This window comes from Panthera uncia, chromosome A2 (genome assembly GCF_023721935.1).
Source record: "Panthera uncia isolate 11264 chromosome A2, Puncia_PCG_1.0, whole genome shotgun sequence".
NCBI classification, from domain to species: Eukaryota; Metazoa; Chordata; class Mammalia; order Carnivora; family Felidae; genus Panthera; species Panthera uncia.
The window spans coordinates 50,840,250-50,855,499 of NC_064816.1; the positions used below are offsets into that span (position 1 = coordinate 50,840,250).

Consider the following 15,250-nt stretch of genomic DNA (forward strand, 5'->3'; position numbering starts at 1 on the left):
CTGTGATCATCAGACACCACTGTGGTGCAGTCCTGGCCTGCTGGTGATACCATTTGACTTCCATCCATATCATCCCTTTTAGGCACCTGTATTTATGGCAGGTTGGCTGATTTGTATTTCTTATGTGTTAGAAAAGGCTCATCCTCTGTAACCCCAGATACTGGGGCAATCACTTATTCTAGTATCAAACTAGATAATAGGGATCATAGCCCTGCTTTCAGTAAGATTGCATTCTGGTGCTAAAGGCTTTAGGCACATGCATTTAGAATTGTAACACCTTATATAGGCCACTTGATATGTACAAGGGAAGGGTATAGAGTGTCAAAGAGGGAAATGATTCCAGTTTGGGGACAGGGAAAGACTTCATGGAAGAGGGACCATTTCAGCTTTATCTAAAAGGGCTAACAGAGAAGACGAACAATAAGAATAGCAGGTTCAAAGGCACAGATGTTACCTTTTTTAAGTAACTGGAGAGTAGGGTGCATGTAGGGATGATGCAGAAAGGTGAAGGTTGAAAGGTAGTAAGGTAGGTAGGTTGAGACTAGACTGAGAAGCATTTTGAATGGACTTCATTCATCATGATGAGGGACCCATCATTCCTCATGATGGGGGACCCATTGAATCCTGTTAAGCAGAGAAGAGACACGGTAAGCACTGTTAGAAAAATGCCTTTGGCAGCCAGGAAAGACTTGAATTGGAAAGGGACAGCTAGAGGTCTGATCAGGAGATAAGAGGAGGCAGTAACAATAGAAAAAAGGAAGGAAAGGATGAATTTGAAGACAGCTACTCTGTCATGAATGAGCAAAATGTAGATTGATGGAGAGACCAACTATGAAAACAAGAGACAACAAAATGGAGTATAACATGGAAGTAATCGTATAAATATCTAAATAAGGTTCAGAATTTGAGGTGCATGAAAGAAATGAGCATTAGTTAAAAGTAGAACCATTCCACGTGTTTTAACTATCATGTATTGATTTCTGCACATGCTCAAGACAGGAAAGGGGAGAAGTCTTCTGCATTTGGAATCAGGAAGCCAGCATTTAGTGTCCCTGCCCTGCTTCTTGACTGTCTTTGAGACCTTGTGCAAGCCAGTTGACCTTTCTAAGTCTGCAGTCCCTTCCATCATAAAACAGGATTTGTCTGTTGCCCCAGTATCCCTTCCAGACCTAATATCTTCCAGTCTCTTTTTCTTGCCTGATTGCCCTAGACATGCCCTATTAGCTTTTAGACCTTAATTCTAGTTCATATTGTGACTTCTCCTTGGACCTGCGGGTTACTTAGACATGTGTTGCTTAATTTCCAGGCATTTGGAGGTTTTTCTTGTCTTTCTGTTCTCGTACTTTAATTCATTTCCACAGTGGTCAGAAAACATGATTTTAATCCTTTGACATTTGTTGAGATCTACTCTATGGTTAAGAATATAATCTATTTGGGTAAATGTGCCATGTGCACTTGAAAAGAATCTATATCCTGCAGTTGTTGCCTATATAATTCTATGTTTGTCAGTTAAATTGAGTGGATTAGTCGTGTTCAAATCTTCTGTATCCTTGCTGATTTTTTGTCTGCTGATTCTGTTAGTGAGAGGTGTGTTAAAATTTCCAGTGGTGACTGTAGATTTGTCTGTATCTTTTTCTTATTCTCAGCTTTGTTTTTTCTTCAAGAACTTATAAGCTACATTATTTGATGCATAAATGTTTAGGGCAGTGATATCTTTCTGTGGCATTGACCCTTTTATCATTGTGAAATGTCTCTAGTTCTCCCTTGTGATAACTCTTACTTTAATATCTGTTCATCTAATATTGATGTAACAGAACTTCTTTTTGTTATTTGCATGGTATAAAATCAAAAGTGAATTGCTGGCTTTTTGTAGTTGTATCTATGTTTCTTAAAGTCCAATATAATAGTTTTTGTCTTTTAATTAGGTTGGTTATGCCATTTACATGTAACTACTGGTTTAGTTAGGTTTAATTCTCTTGTCATTTGTTTTATCTGCTCTGTTTTTTTTCTCCTTTGCTTGTTTTTCTTTGCCTTTATTTTACTTATTTATTTTAAATATTTTTCTTTTTTATTCTTTTTTTTAAGTAAACTCTACCCCTAACATGGAGCTCAAGCTCATGAAATTTCCAAATTAATCTATTACAGTTTCCCTCACCATTGCCCAAGTAAGCAAGAAACTTAAAACAGTGTATTCCATTTTCTCCTTACCAACTTTTTGTTATACTTGCCATATATTTTATTTCTATGTAAGTGATAAACCGCACAAACCATTATTATTGTTGTTGTTGTTTTAATGGTCAGTTGTCTTTATATTTACCTATATATTTACATTTTGTAGCTACTGATTCTTTCTTAAAATTGTATGCTTCCATATCAGAGCTTTTGCCCTTGAGCCTGAAGAACATTCCATCATATATTCATCATATCCTTTAGTATTACTTGTAGAGCAATTCTCTACAAGAAATGAACACTTGTTTTTTTGTTCTTCTGAGAGCATCTTTACTTCACATTTCTTTCTAAAGGGCATCCTCCTTGGGTATAGAATTTTTGGTTGACTTTTTTTCCTTCAGAACTTTAAAAATTTTTTACTTTGTGTATTTTTTCTTAAGAAGCCAACATTCTTTTTTTTTTTTCACTTTTTTTAAAAATTCCAGTATCGTTAACATATAGTATTGTATTAGTTTCAGGTATCTCAATATAGTGATTCAAAAGTTCTGTACATCTAGACATGACTCAGTGCTCATCATGATAAGTGTGCTCTTTAAAAAAAAATTTTTTTTTAAGTTTATATTAAGAGAGAAAGAGAGTGCATAAGTAGGGAAGGGGCAGAGAGAAGGAGAGAGAAAGAATCCCAAGCAGGCTCTGCAATGTCAGTGCAGAGCCCAATGCAGGCCTCGAACTCACTGAACGTGAGATCATGACCTGAGCTGAAATCAAGAGTTTGGATGCTTAACCGACTGAGCCACCCAGGCACTCCACTAAGTGTACTCTTAATCCCCTTCACCTATTTCATCCATTCCCCCACCCATTTCCCCTCTGGTGACCATCAGTTTTCAATAGAGTCTGTTTTTGTTTGTGTCTCTTTCTCCTTGTTTGGTTTCTTAAATTCCACATACGAGTGAAATCATATGGCATTTGTCTTTCTCTGACTTATTTCACTTAGCATTATACCCTCTGGATCCATCCATATTGTTGCAAATGGCAAGGCTTCATTCTTTTTTATGGCTGAGTAATATTCCTGTGTGTGTTTGTGTGCACGCGCACGTGTGTGTGTGTGCCACATCTTATTCATTCATCTATTGATGAATGCTGTCATAATTTGGCGACTGTAAATAATGCTGCTATAAACATAGGAGTGCATTTATCCCTTTGATTTAGTGTTTTCATATTCTTTGGGTAAATACCCATTAGTAGAATTACTGGATCATATGGTAATTCTATTTTTAATTTTTTAAGGAACCTCCAAACTGTTTTCCACAGTGGCTGTACCAGTTTTACATTCCCACCAACAGTGCAGGAGGGTACCTTTTCTCTACATCCTTGCCACCATTTGTTGTTTCTTGTGTTTTTTATTTTAGCCATTCTGACAGATGTGAAGTGATAACCTCATTGTGGTTTCGATATACATTTCCCTGACAGTGAGTGGTGTTGAATATCTTTTCGTGAGTCTGTTGGCCATCTGGATGTCTTCTTTGGAGCATTGTCTGTTCATGTCTTCTGCCCATTTTTAAATTAGACTATTTTATTTTTTGGTGTTGAGTTATATAAATTCTTTATATATTTTAAATGATAACCCTTTATATGTCATTTGCAAATATCTTCTCCCATTCAGTAGGTTGCCTTTCAGTTTTGTTGATTGTTTCCTTTGATGCACAGAAGTTTTTAATTTTGATATAGCCCCAACAGTTTATTTTTGCTTTTGTTTCCCTTGCCTCAGAAGACATATCTAGAAAAATGTTGCTATGTTCCATGTCGGAGACATTATTGCCTATGCTCTCTTCTAGGATTTTTATGGCTTCAGGTCTCACATTTAGGTCCTTAATCCACTTTGAGTTAATTTTTAGTGTGTGGTGTAATAAAATGGTCCAGTTTCATTTTTTTTGCATGTAGCCATCCAGTTTTCTCAATACCATTTGTCGAAAGGACTGTCTTTTTCCCATTGCATGTTCTTGCCTCCTTTGTTAAAGATTAATTGACCATATAATTGTGGGTTTATTTCTTTTTCATTGATCTATGTATCTATTTTTGTGCCAGTAACATACTTTATGATTATTACAGCTTTGTAGTGTATCTTGAAATCTAGGATTATGGTACCTCCAGTTTTGTTCTTTTTTCTTTTTTTTTTTTTTTTTCCCTATAAGAATTGCTTTAGTTATTTGGGGTCTTTTGTGGTTCCATGCAAATTTTAGGATTATTTGTTCTAGTTCTATGAAAAATGCTATTGATATTTTGATAGGAATTACATTAAATTTGTTCTTCCAATCCATGTGAAAGCAATATATTTCCATTTGTTTCTATCATCTTGAATTTCTTTCATCAGTGTTTTATAATTTTCAGAATACAGGTCTTTCAACTCTTTGGTTAAGTGTATTCCCAGGTATTTAATCATTTTTGGTGAAATTGTAAATGAGATTGTTTTCTTAATTTCTCTTTCTGATACTTAATTATTAGTGTACAGAAATGCAGTGGATTTCTCTATATCATTTTTTTATCCTGAGACCTTACTGAATTTATTTATCAATTCTAGTAGTTTTTTGATGGAGTCTTGGGGGATTTTTATATATAGTACTATGTCATCTGCAAATAGTGAAAGTTTTACTTCTTCCTTACCAGTTTGGATTCCTTTTATTCCTTTTTCTTATCTGATTACTGTGGTTAGGACTTCTAGTACTATGCTAAATAAAAGTGGTGAGAGTGGACATGTTTGTGTCCCCTGCTTTGGGGGAAAACCCTCAGTTTTGCCCCAGTAAGGATGTTAGCTGTGAATTTTTCATAGATGGCCTTTATTATGTTGAGGTTTGTTCCCTCTAAACCTACTTTGTTGAGAGTTTTTATCATGAATGGGTGTTATACTTTATAAAATGCACTTTTTTTTTTTTGCCTATGTTAAAATGATCCTGTGGTTCTTATCCTTTCTCTTATTGATGTGATTTATCACACTGATTGACTTGTAAATATTGAACCACTCTTGCATCCAAGGAATAAAACCCACTTGATCATGGTGAATGATTTGTATTAGTGTATTGTTGGGTCAGTTTGCTAATATTTTGTTTGCATCTATGTTCATCAGAGATACTGGTCTGTAGTTCTTTTTGTTTGTAGTATTTTCATCTGACTTTTGTATTAGGGTAATGCTGGCCTCATAGAATAAATTTGGAAGCTTTCCTTCCTCTTCTGCTTTTTGGAATAGTTTAAGAAAAATAGGTGTATTAACTCTTCTGTAAATGTTTGTTAGAGGGGTGCCTGGGTGGCTCAGTTAGTTAAGCAGCCAACTTCAGTCAGGTCATGACCTCGCGGTTTGTGGGTTCGAGCCCCGTGTCGGGTTTTGTGCTGACAGCTCAGAACCTGGAGCCTGCTTTAGATTCTATGTCTCCCTCTCTCTCTGCTCTCCCCTGATCACGCTCTTTCTCTCTCTCTCTCTCAAAAATAAACATTAAAAAAAAATGTTTGTCAGAAACTCTGCCCATGCCTCTGTCGTAGAACAGCCTTTGGCGGCCTTCTCTGCAAATGGGCTCTATGGCCTGGCGTCCTCATCCCTGCCACCTGTGATCACAGGCCAAGGCCCCTGAGGAGTCACCACCAAGGTTTCCACCAGCCCACAAGCAACAGTGTGGCAGCCATCCCCTCCAGTGTCTCATTTATGGTCACCCACAACTATTATCCAGCACCACCTGGATTCCACTTCTAGTAACAGAAGTGCAGAGTATCCTGGGGATACCATCCCCCACCACCCTGGTCTCCCCAAGGCCAACCTGGGTCACTGGTGGGCAGGCTTCTTTTTTGGGAAGTCTACACTCCTATTTATGGCTACAGTATTGGAGTCCCTAAAACACTTGGAATCTCCCCAGGCCTCCAGTGGCACAGTCACCTGTGATTTGGCTCTGGAAGCCATGAAGAAGCAGCCTCATGGCCAGCCTGGCAAAGCCAACACCGGGCCCCCATCCTGAGTGGCCACCACCAGCCACCAGGCTTCATGAGGTCCTAGGTTCATCAGAGCCACTCCCCTCCTCTCCCCTTCCTCCTCTCCCTTACCCCCCCTTTCTTCCTCTTCCCTCCTCTCCCTTCCCCTCCCCTCCTCATAGACTAGAGGCTGCAACAAGCAGAAGCAGTTGGTATCTTTTGTATCAAAACAGCAAAACACCAAAAAGGAAGTTAAGAGAACCCCACTCTTTACTATCCAAGCCACATTCAAGCCTTCGTGACACCCTGTAATAGTGTGCCTTGCACCAAGTCTAAAATAAACTCCAAGAAACTAGTAAAGAAAAAAAAAGATTTGGTAGAATTCATCTATGAAGCCATCTGGTCCTGAACTTTTGTTTGCTGGGATTTTTTTTATTCCTGGTAATCGATCTATTCAAATTTTTTGTTAATCCCTGCTTCGATTTTGAGAGGTTACATGTTTCTAAGAATTTATCCATTAGGTTGTCCAGTTTATTGGCATATAATTTTCCATAATATTCTCATATAATCCTTTGTATTTCTGTGGTGTTGGTTTATTACTCTTTCATACCTGATTTTGAGTCCTCTCTTTCTCTCTCCTTCCCCCTCCCCCTCCATCCTCCTCCGTCTCTTCTCTTTTTCTCCTCTCCTCTCCTCTTCTCTCTCTCTCTCTCTCTCTCTCTCTTTCTCTCTCTTTCAATGAGTCTGGCTAAAGATTTGTCAATTTTGTTGATCTTTTCAAAGAACCAGCCCCTGGTTTCATTGTGCGTTTTTTTGGTTCTAGTTCATTTATTTCTACTTTAATCTTTATCATTTTCTTTCTCCTACTGATTTGGGGTTTTGTTTGTTCATTTTCTAAATCTTTTAGGTGTAAGGTTAGGTTGTTTGTGTGAGATTTTTCTTGCTTCTTGAGGTAAGCCTATATTGCTGTAAATTTCCATCTTAGAACCACTTTTGTTGCATCCCAAAGATTTTGGACCATTGTGTTTTCATTTTCATTTGTCTCTGTATTTAATTTTGATTTCCTCTTTGATTTCTTGGTTGACCCGTTCATTGCTTAGTAGCATTTTTGTTTGTTTTTAATGTTTATTATTAATTTAGAGAGAGAAAGAGAGAGAGAGTATGCATGTGAGTGGGGGAGGGGCAGAGAGAGAGAGAGACAGAGAATACCAAGCAGGACATGCAGTGTCAGTGCAGAGCCTGACACGGGGCTGTATCTCACAAATCATGAGATCATGACTTGATCTGAAATCAAGACTTGGATGCTTAACCAACTGAGCCTCCCAGGTGCCCCTAGTAGCATGTTTTTAACGTCCATCAACATTCATTCTTAAAAAAAATTTTTTTTAGGTTTATTTATTTACAAGTGGGGTAAGGTCCGAGAGAGAGGAGAAAGAGAGCGCCAAGCAGGCACTGTACTGCCAGAGCAGAGCCCAACATGGGGCTTGAACTCATGAAACTGTGAGACCATGACCTGAACCAAAACCAAGAGTCAGCCCCTTAATCAGTTGAACCAGCCAGATGCCCCAACATTTATTCTTATTGTTGATTCCTGAAAGGCAATGTGTCTTTTTTGTGTGTGTGTGTGGCTACTTTTAAGATTTACTTTTTATCTTTGCTTTTTATCAATTTGTAGGCTCTCTTTATTATCTTACCTGAGGATCCCTGAGCTTCTTCAATCTGTGGGGAAGATATGTCCTCACATTTTGAACATTATTTGCCATTTTTTCAAATTTGTCTTCTTTTCCATTCTCAAAAATTTTTTCTACCTACTGAGAGTCTTATTGCATGCTTGTTAGACATTCTGACCATGTGTCAAATCTATATTACTTTCTATTTGCTTTTCTTTTGTGCTTTATTTTGGGCATATAGTATAGACCTATCTACTGATTCACTAATCCTGTCTGCTGCTGTATCTAGTCCACTGTTAAACCCATCCAGTGAGTTCTTAATCTCTGATACTGTTTTTGGAAGTTGTAGAAAGTTTTTTGGATTTTTTTATTTTTGTAGATCCTGCATTCAAATAATCTATCTTTTCATCCAGTTTTTCTGCCCTTTTTCTTTTGAAAGTTATTTTGAAATCATTGCTAAATCAAATATGTGGATCAACTCTGCTTTTAATCACTGTTTTATCTCTTGATAATTGGGGCTTTTACAGTTTTCCAGGGTGGGAGAGAATATTTAGTAAATATTTATTATATGCTAAACACTGTAAATGATAGATTTACTCCAGATTGTGTTGTAGTATTCTATAAAATATTTAAATTTGTTCAGTCAGCTAAGTTACTAGAAGACCAGTTTGATTCTTTTGAGACCTTATTTAGGGAAGATCTATTTCCGTGTCCCCTTACTGCTCAGTATGATTGATAATCTTATGGGTGGGTTTTCTGAGTTGTAAGTAAATGTTTGGTACGCTCACCTATGTCTTCTACTCTGCCTTGGCCCCAAATCCAACATCTTTCCAATAGTGTTTAATACCTAATTCCATTCACTCACAGTTCTCAGCTTCACAGCACATACTTTCTTCCCAGACTTTTACAAGTCTCAGCCATCACTCAGTAGCCTGAGAATCAGCCAAGGAGCCAAGAGCAATTTCCATGTAGATTTCTGGGTTCAGTCCCTCATGTTCAACCATTTCTACCACCTGGCTCCCCAAACCTCAGCCATCTTAGTGACATTGAACTTACATTTCTGCCTCACCCCTCTATCAAATCCCTGCTGGAGTTTCTGTGTTGGTTGCTCTTTGAGCCTGGTAACTGTTATTTTATATATTTGTCAAGTTTTTATTGTTGATGGCAGGAACATGAGACTGACACCATCTACTTTATCATAGAAATAGAAGGTAGCATTTTGCTATCTTGGTTTTAGTTACATGTTTTTAGACACCCATTTTTAAAGGTGTGATATATGGATAATTTTTATTTTAAATTTACTTCAGGGTAACTATTATTCAGTAACATTTCCCAACATTGCTATTTAGATGGGAAATGACTATTTTTTAGCTTCATCTTTATGAATGTATGAAGGTTTCAATTAGCCTCTTCAGCTTTGGTGCTCACTGTATTAAGAGATAGCTTCTTTGACATTTGCTTGGTTTGAAAATTGTCTAGTGTTGAGAGTCTGCTCTGGCTTGACCCAATTTCCTGGTAAGCATAGTCCCAGTTAACAGCACATCTTGGCAAAATGGACCTATTGTCCTGGGTGACTGATTATGGCAGCCATTAGAGTTTAATAATCTTTGGCCTTCAGTTTTATCTCCTGTGAAAATTCAGCCACTTCAGGGGAAGAATGGCAGAGTAGGCTGTATTAGTCATTCATATGAAAACAATTTATCAGATCCCTTCTTATAGACCTGGTTTAATAGTAGCTGGGGAGAAACTTTTGTAGTAAACTCCTTGGTGTCTGAGGCAGTGAACAGGGACATACAAGGCGGGAAAGTGTACATAAAATAGAAGGGATAAAAAAGATAAATCTTATCATTGTTTTAACCCTTCCCATGGAGCTAGGCTCCTTCAGTTATTTTATCTGTTTCCTCAAGAAGTTCTTAGTGCATTGTGATAGGAACTGTGGCAATAAAGCAAAGTCTAAAATTATACAAATAGGGGCACTTGGGTGGCTCAGTCACTTGAGCATCTGACTCTTGATTTCAGATCAGGTCATGATGCCAGGGTTGTAGGATCGAGCCCCATGTTAGGCCTCTGCACTGAGCTTGGAGCCTGCTTAAGATTCTCTCCCCTGCTCACTCTCTTTCTCTATCTCTCAAATAAAGAATAAAATGATACAAATAGGGTGATAATAAAGAGTAAAATCTAAAATGATTAAGGTAGGCTGGAGATATGCCAGAAATCAGCAACATTGGTTTCTTCCTAGGGGGGCTTTTGAGTGGCTGGGCATTAAGGATGGGAGAGAGACTTCATTATGTAATCTTTTCTCCTCCTGAAACTTGAACCATCTAAATATGTTACTCTCAAAAAAAAAAAAAATCAAGCATGTTTATTTTTTATCCTTCCTATAACATCCTGAGAGTAAAAGGATATTATTATTATTTAAAAATATTTTTAATGTTTATTTATTTTTGAGAGAGACAGAGTGCAAGGAGGGGAGGGGCAGAGAGAGAGAGGGAGACACACAATCAGCACAGAGCCCAACATGGGGCTCAAACACCAGGACTGCAAGATCATCACCTGAGCCAAAGTCAAGACGTGTAACTGACTGAGCCATCCAGGTACCCCAAGGGATATTATTTTTAAACCCTCAAAGATAATAAAAATAGGAGAGCAAACAATGGCAACAAAAAAATTGGAGTCTGGAAAGATGGCACTGTAGACTGAATGCTTGTGTCCCACTAAAATTCAAATGCTGATCACCAATGTGATGGTAGTTGGAGATGTGGGGCCTTTGGGAGGTGACTAGGTCATGATGGCATTAGTAACCTTATGAAGCAGACCTCAAAGAGGTCCCTTGCCCCTTTCACCATGTGAGGACACAGTGAGAAGGTGTGATCTATGATCTAGGATCTATGTGATCTATGATCTAGATCTATGATCTAAGAAGCAGAATGTCACCAGACACCAAATCTGCAGGCACTTTGATCTTGGACTTCTCAGCCTCCAGAACTATGAAAAATAAATGATTATTGCTTAAATTACCAAACCTGTGGTGTTTTGATATAGCAGCCCAAACTAAGACAGATGGACAGCAAGGAAGTTAAATTCTAAGCCAGCCAATAGAGAGCCAGTTGTTTCCACAGAGCTACCTGAAGGCTTGGGAGTTGGGGACAGTAGATGCATCTGAAAATGAGACTTAAAACAGGGTTGTTTGAAAGTCTGACTTAAGAGGCAGTTAGATCCCTAGCCTTTCATGCTAGCTCTGCACAATAGGACACCTGCCCACCCCCACCCCCAACTCCAGGTAGGAAACTGAAATTTTACTTTCTGGTGAGAATAAAACAGAGTTTCTGGACAAGGCCATAGCAGAGTTGAAATTAGGGTATGCAGCGCTGCAAACACGAGATTAAACAAATGTTTACATATCAAATACAGAGAGACCAAACCTTCTGCCCACACCCGGCTACCACAGCTAGGTCGTCAAGCTTAAGTACCTCCAAGACAGGGGAGAGGATTCTCTGTCTCCGGAATCTGACCACCCTGAAGAGAAAATGTCAAGAGCTCTGTGACATGACAGCTCAGCCAGATGACCATACAGGGAAATCCACAGTAGACCTCAGACAGCTTTTGAGTAACTCATTAAATAGGAGCAGAAACCAAGTATTGCCAGGCATCTAACTTGAAAGACAGAGACTAAACTAAATTTGAAGGAAATATACTGTGTCAAGAGAAGAACATTTTAGATAGTCGAAAAATTTTCTCTATTATTTATATTCTCAATGAGTCAAAGATATTAAATTCATGAAACAACAAAGGGCCATGAAAAGTGATATTCAGATAATGAAAAAGAACTCTCAGACATTAAAAATATAATAATTTGGGGGCGCCTGGGTGGCTCAGTCATTTAAGCATCTGACTTCAGCTTAGGTCATGATTTCGTGGTTCACGAGTTCAAGCCTCTGTGCTGACAGCTCGGAGCCTGGTGCCTGCTTCAGATCTGTGTTTTCTTCTCTGTCTGCCCCTCCCCTGCTTGTTCTCTCTCTCTCTCTCCCTCTCTCTCTCTCTCTCTCTCTCTCTCTCTCAAAAATAAAACATTAAAATTTTTTTAATACTTAGTAATTTTAAAATTCAACAGGGTTAAATAATAAAATTCAGAGTGTCTTCTAGAAACTAAGACAAAAGGACAAAGAAATGAAAAATAGGAGAGAAAAGATAAGCAAAGTAGTGGATCAGGGTAGGAGTGCCAACATCCGACGACAGAAGTTGCAGAAAGAAAAACAGAAGACACATCAGAAAAAAATATAGAAGGAGTTAAAGAAAATTTCCCAAAATTGGAAGGCTCAAGATTGTAACATTCAGTGCTGTTAGCACAGAGCCCAGCACAGAACTCAAACCCATGAACCACGAGATCATGACCCAAGCCAAAGTTGGCCACTTAACCCCCTGAGTGACCCAGGTGCCCCAAAAGACTTGAGATTCTAGATTAGAAGGGTCTACTTACTACCCAGAGCAGTGAATGGCAATAACCCAACACCAAGGCCCATCATAATGAAATTTCAGAACTCTGGGTAAAAAAATCCCTACCACTTAAAGAGAGGAAAAAATAGGGTCATATATAAAGAACCAAAAATCAGAATGGTTTTCGACTTCTCAATAACTACCCCGGAAACCAGAAGCCAATGAAACAGTGCTTTCAAACCATGAAGGAAATTATTTCTAATCTACAATTCTGTATCCAGCCAAATTGTTAATTGAATATGAAGCTAGAATAAACATATTTTCAGATACACAAGATCTCAAAAAATTTATGTTTTATTCACTCTTTTTGAGGAAACCACTGAAGGACAAATGCTGGAAAAACAAGAATAAACCAAGAAAGAGAAAGACATGGAAAATGGGAATGGGGGGATGGTACACAAGAGGGAGAAAGTCAGAGGAATCCTCAGAATAATAGTGAAGGGAAATCTCAGAATGACAGACCTGAAGCAGTAAAAGCAACTAAAACAGATCGGATCAGGGTGGAAGGCTCCAACACATTTTGTTAAGAAAGTGAAATTGCTTAAATACCTAATTTGCCTGAGCATTTATTTAGGAGATTTAGACAGTTGGCAGAAAGTTTGGGATTAAATTATGGGTAAATACTTAAGAACACAGTAAAACAAAAAAGACAGTTATTAAGTCCAGGGAAACAACGTTGCAGAAGAAATGTAAAAGTAATCCTAGCATATTACACAGCTCACCTTGATATAACACTTAGATACTGATCAAAATGGAATTATAATTATATTGACAAGATAAAAGGAGGGGTAGGTAAGAGTTTGTGATTGTGGGGGTGAGGGAGCATTTAGTACAAGATAGCTAAATCCTCATCTACCAAATGGGAAATAGATAGCTAAAGCTTAAACCTGAGGGAGGAAAATCATGAACTCAAGAAGTAGCAATATAGACATTAAAGATTTTGTACCCAATTCCTATTTCAGGAGGAGGGGGGTTCCCCACACACCACACACTTCTTTGACACAGCTGAGTGTCCTACCATTCAACTCAATTCTGGCACTATCTACCCAGAGCTAATGTCAGCTTCTACTGGTTAAAGCTTAGTCCCACAGGATTGCCCTCCGCTTCAGGTGCCAGTCACAAGTCCATGTTATTATCTGTACTTCTAACCAGTGGACTATAAATCAGCAGTTCTCATGACCCCCTCCTTGGGCTCAGTTAATTTGCTCATGGCTCACAGAACTCAGGAAACCATCTTACTAGATTACTGACTTTTTACAAAGGATATTAAAGTATATGAATCAACAGCCAGATGAAGAGATACATAGGGTGAACAACAAAGGAGCTTGTGTCCTTTTAGAGTTTGGGGCCCAGCACAGTGGCACAAAGGAGTGTTCTAGTTCACCAATGTGGAAGCTCTCTGAACCTCATCCTTTTGAGTTTTTATGGCTCCTTTGTTATATAGGAGTGATTAATTAAATCATTGGTCATTGGTTATTGATTCAATCTCCATTTCCCCAGAAATTACGGGGTGAGACTGACATTCAAAGCATTCAGAATGCTGGAAAGCACATGGTGTGGTGATGGTAAGATCTGGAATTGACTCCTGGCTCTACTATCAAAGTCACCTAACCTCTTTGAGAATAAGATAGGGGCACTAATAATCACAGGGTGATAATAGGTATCAGGCAGAATAATGTATATGGGAATGCTTTGTAACTAGAATATTCCTATTACAAGTATTGGTTTCAATTAGTTCCTTTAAGTGTTGAGTTTGTCTGTACAAATGTACCTTCTATCCCTGGTATATTAATATTATTGACTCCAGGTAGGCTTGTGTATTAGTTAAGGTATAGGTTAAAGTACTGTTAATAGGGAGATCCAAAAATATGGCAGTTCAAACAAGACAGAAATCTGTTTCTCTCTCATATAACGGTCTAGAGCTATGCTATCCAATATGGTAGCCACTAGGTACATGTGGCTATTTACATTTAAACAATTACAATTAAATAAAATTTAAAATTCAGTTCCTCAGTTGCGCTGGCCACATTTCAAACACCTAGTAGCCAGTTGACTAGAGGCTGTTGTATTGAACAGCACATAGAGAACACTTCCCTCATCACGGAAAGTTCTGTTGGGCAGCCCTGACCTAGAGGAGCGGTCCAAAACTTCAAGGGTAGCTCTGGTATACAAGGTCATCCATGGACCTGAGTTTCATGAATACTTTTGCCCTGCTATCCTCTAGTAAGACTTCATAACACATTTTTGGTGCCTTTAGTCCCTTTGACATTATGATAAAGCCTACAGACTACCTCACAGAGTAATATTTTTAAATGTATAAGATAAAATGCATAGAATTACAATGGCAATTAATTATGTTGAAATATAATTGTCAAAGTATAAAAAAATAAACTCACGATATAGTAGTCTGTGCTTTATTAATACACCAAGTAATGATCTAGTGGCAAATCTAATGGCTATTGTAATTTCATAGTATTGATGAGTGTGTGTGATTTTTCAAGATAATCCACAACAAGTATAATGTGATATGTACATATCTGTATTTTCAGTTAGTGACAGTCATGGATATGGCAAATACTACTATGTTTTGTTCCCTACATATTAACTGAAGGAAATGCTAAGTTTCAGATAGAGGCTAGTAAAAATAAAGTTATATAGTTTTCTTCCCATCCAAGTTTACAAACTAACATTTCTATTTATGGACCCCTTGGGGGGGGTGTGGAATCCAGGGTTAAGGAGCCCTGCTGGGTGATGTCAAAGCTGGCTTGTCAATGCCAGGTCTATACTCTAGAATGTGGGAAGGGGAGAGTAAATAATTTCTCTTTTAAAGGACATGACCTGGAAGTTGTTCCCATCCCATTGGCCAGCAGGCATTCACATGACCACCTGTAGTATAAGGCAAGCTGGGAAATGTAGTCTTGAGGGTAGCCCTTTACCTTGCTATTAAAAAGCTTGGAGGAGTTCTG

At 38.2% G+C, this 15,250-nt stretch overlaps 1 protein-coding gene and 1 pseudogene across 4 annotated transcripts in view; both read left to right on the top strand.

Annotated features, from left to right (window-relative positions):
* The window catches only part of ATG7 (autophagy related 7), a 247,699-nt gene that overhangs the window by 187,385 nt on the left and 45,064 nt on the right, over positions 1-15,250 (top strand). The window lies entirely within an intron of this gene.
* Positions 5,660-8,326, top strand: LOC125930739 (pancreatic progenitor cell differentiation and proliferation factor-like; annotated as a pseudogene).